Genomic DNA, 4,345 nt, shown 5'->3' on the forward strand with positions numbered 1-4,345 from the left:
AGCTTCTGTCGAGTTTGTATTGGGGTTAAGCGGCATTGTAGAAGAAAATAAGGCATTTAGGTTTTAGGTCAGGTGTGAGTTGAAGAGGTTTTAAGTTCTTGAGAACACAGGCTAAGGAGAAGAAGGAGGAATGGAGGGTGGAAGGTTGCCCATAGTGAAGGAGGCAAGCCCAGAGAAAAGAGAGTAGAGACATGGAGAGAAGGAGTTCGGGGGTTTTCGCCCTCCAGAAAAGCGGGAAAAGAGGTCGGGGCATGGAAATAAGGGGTTGGGGTGCAGAGATAAGAGGTCGGGTGTGGAAATAAGGGGTTGGGGCACAAAAATAAGAGGTCAGGGCGCGGAAATAAGGGGTCAGGGCACAAAAATAAGAGGTTGAGGTTCTTGCCCTTCCCCCAGAAAAGCAGAGAAGGGGTAGAGACAGGGAGAGAAGAGGTCAGAGTTCTTGCCCCTCCCCCAGAAAAGCGGGACTTGCCGCTAAGGGTGAAGGACCCAGGCAGGCGTCCCTGCAGCATGGTCAAACGCCTCTAAAACGTGGGTGAGTAATCAGAGAGGCGTCCCTGCAGAGATTAAACACCAAGGGAAGGCTGCCTTCCCGAGTCCGTGAACGGCGCCGGAGTTTTGGGTCCACGGATAAAACGTGTCTCCTTTGTCTCTACCAGAAAATGAAAGGAACTGAAATTAAGAGAAGGGAGAGATTGAAGGGTGGTGCCAAGATTGAAAGGAGAAAGACGTTGAGGGATAGTGAGAGAGGTTGGAGAAGAGAGTAAAAAGGGGTTGCTTACCCAGTTTAAAATTGGTTGGTCTGAGGACCAGAGGTCGTAGGTGGATCTTTCTCACGAAGCAAAGAGCAGGAGGACAGGGGATTGATCTCCCAAGGGAGGTCCCCCGATCCAAGTCACAGCACCAAAATGTTATGCGCATCCGTGTGACGAGACCACTGAACAGGCTTTGTGTGAGCGATAAAGCTTTTTAATTACCTGGGTGCAGGCGGGCTGAGTCCTAAAAGAGAGTCAGCAAAGGGAGATAAGGGTGGGGCCGTTTTATTGGATTTGGGTAGGTAAAGGAAAATTACAGTCAAAGGGGGGTTGTTCACTGGCGGGCAAGAGTGGGAGTCACAAGGTGCTCAGTGGGGGAGCTTTGTGAGCCAGGATGAGCCAGGAAAAGGACTTTCACAAGGTAATGTCATCACTTAAGGCAATGACCGGCCATTTTCACTTCTTTGGTGATTCTTCAGTTACTTCAGGCCATCTGGGCATATACGTACAAGTCACAGGGGATGTGATGGCTTGGCTTGGGCTCAGAGGCCTGACAAGGAGTTTGAGACCTACCTGGCCAACATGGTGAAACCCCGTCTCTACTAAAAATACAAAAATTAGCTGGATGTGGTGGCGGGCGCCTGTAATCCCAGCTACTTGGGAGGCTGAGGTGGGAAAATCGCTTGAACCTGGGAGACAGCAGTTGCAATGAGCCGAAACCATGCCATTGCACTCCAGTCTGGGTGACAAGAGTGAAACTCAAAACAAAACAAAACAAAAAACAAAAATTATCCAGGTGTGGTGGTACATGCCTGTGGTCCCAGGTACTTGGGAGGCTAAGGTGGGAGGATCCCCTGAGTCTGGGGGTCCAAACTGCAGTGAGCCATAATCGTGCCACTGCACTCAGGCCTGGGCAACAAAGTGAGACCCTGTCTGAAAATAAATTCCGAAGGAGCAATGTAAATGCTAATAATGACAAATATTGATAGAAACAGAAGCGTAACATGCAGAATACGAAGAGCAAAGGCCATAGGAAAAGTGTCAGGAAACAGAATGCCTTCTGTAAGACAAAGCAGCCACCCGGAGGCACTCACAGGTCTGTCAGCTGAGGGATCTTGCACAAAGGTTCATTCTTCTCACCAAACTTCCAAGCACCTCCAGTAGAGACTTTGACAAACAGAAAGTAATTGGCAATTTGGACATTTCTTTTAGGATTATTTCTCTTCTGGGGGCTGCTGTCTTTCTCAATGTTTTTTCCTTTACCGGCCAGCACACCAGCACAATATTAGGGAGTGTGGTTTTCTGGTTTAGAGTATATATAAAGTATTCTGATCAAATTTTCTGGCACTCTATACCTGTTTGTTAACTTTTTCAATGCTACTGAGATGTGTAGGTCTTGGTCCTCAGATGGAAACAGCAGTTACCAAATTCAGAATACCTGAGGCCACACTCACATATTATTTTATTATTGTCCATTGCAAACAGAATTGAAACGTATCAGGAGTTGGTGATGACCAGCACTATAGATTTCCAAGATCAATGAATGTTCATTTAGGTGCAGAAACTATACGTCTCAAATTTTATGGGATAATTTCTATTTAAAAGATTCTGTCCCCAACCAATGCATTTTGACTTGTCACATCATAATTCCTGATGTTTGTTTTGGAAATGTGGTCGTGATGTCTATTGAATTAATTCCTAGATTATAAGACTGGCAAACCTCTATCCAGGCACAGGACTCACACCTATAATCTCAATACTTTGGGAGACTGAGGCAGGCGGATCGCTTGAGGCCAGGAGTTCAAGACCAGCCTGGGCAACATAGTGAGACCTTGTCTCTAGAAAATATTTTAAAAATTAGCTGCATGGTGGCAGAAGCATGTAGTCCTGACTACATTGCTGGAGGCCAGGAGTTCAAGATCACAGTGAGCTATCATGGCACCACAGCTCCAGCCTGGACAACAGAGTAAGACCCTTCCCCAAAGAAAACAGATCTCCTCCAAAATATCTAGCTGTTAAATATCTAGCTATTCCTCTTACCTATCTGTGCTTTTATTATTAAATTATTATTTTTAACTTTTAGGTTCAGGGGTTCATGTGAAGATTTGTTATGTAGGTAAATTTGTGTCATGGGGGTTTGTTGTACAGATTATTTCATCACCCAGGTATTAAGCCTCCTTCCATCCTTATTATTAGATTATTAATGTATTATTTTTCATTAGGAAAATCCAACATGTAGAAAGAGCTTTATAGGTTACAGAGCTCTTTCACATTTAATTTCTCACATGATGCTCATCATAACCCTACAAAAGAAAAGGAAACTAACACAGATTGAGCTAGGAGGTAGTATGTGGCACTTTGTCAGATATCTCAGTGACAATCATGCAAGATAGGTTTTATCATCCCCATTTTATAGATGAGGAAACTAATAGAAAGGTCGTAGAGCTTCCCCATAGAGGAGTTAAGGCTGGAGTCCAGCTCTGTGCAAGTCCAAAGTAAATTTCTTCTTACTACACCAGGTTGAGATGTTGACCCCATGAAGGTTGCTATCAAAATTCACTCTTATGTTGGTGAATATTTATCAGAAACCCAGAAATCTGGTCCTAGGGAGAAGATTTAAAGGATGTGTAAATTTCTTAGGATGTTTGTCAGCACTACCCAGTAAGCAGCACAGAAGCCACAGAGGATGCTGGCCCGTTTACAAGTTCAGGGTGAAATTCAAAGGCACAAAGATGCCACAAGGAGCAGAAGGAATGCCAAAAGAGAAGCACCCCTTAGATGGGTATGTGTTGGAGGGCAGATTTGAGGGTAGAAAGAGATAGAAAAGGAGTGGAATCATTGCTAAAGGGGTAGAAGATCCAAGGAGGAAACTGCCTACCTCACAACTTGCTTAAAGCCAAACTTGGGTGCCCCTAAAGCCCCCTCCATTTCCACATTTCCTTCCCCAGACAACCAGTGGAGGAAAAGAAAAGCATCTGGATCCTCTTCGCCCTTCTCCAGGTCTCCCAAAGGAAGAAGTCCTTGGGAACCCATACTGTGTGATCCAGGGTCCTTCGCTGGCCTCTCCCTCAGGTCATCCAGTTGCCAATTTGTTGCTTTGGCTTAGTTTCTTTTTTTTTTTTTTTCTTTTCTTTTTTTTTTTTTTGAGGCGGAGTCTCGCTCTGTCGCCCGGACTGGAGTGCAGTGGCCGGATCTCAGCTCACTGCAAGCTCCGCCTCCCGGGTTTATGCCATTCTCCTGCCTCAGCCTCCCGAGTAGCTGGGACTACAGGCGCCCGCCACCTCGCCCGGCTAGTTTTTGTATTTTTAGTAGAGACGGGGTTTCACCGTGTTAGCCAGGATGGTCTCGATCTCCTGACCTCGTGATCCGCCCGTCTCGGCCTCCCAAAGTGCTGGGATTACAGGCTTGAGCCACCGCGCCCGGCGCTTTGGCTTAGTTTCACCATTAGCAGTACTCTTCTTGGACACAACCTCCAGAGTAAAAGAAAATGCTGGACGTGGCGGCTCACACCTGTAATCCCAGCATTTTGGGAGGCGGAGGTGAGTGGATTGCCCGAACACAGGAGTTCCAGACCAGCCTGGACAACATGGTGA

This window comes from Piliocolobus tephrosceles, chromosome 1, assembly GCF_002776525.5.
Source record: "Piliocolobus tephrosceles isolate RC106 chromosome 1, ASM277652v3, whole genome shotgun sequence".
In the NCBI taxonomy this organism is placed as follows: domain Eukaryota; kingdom Metazoa; phylum Chordata; class Mammalia; order Primates; family Cercopithecidae; genus Piliocolobus; species Piliocolobus tephrosceles.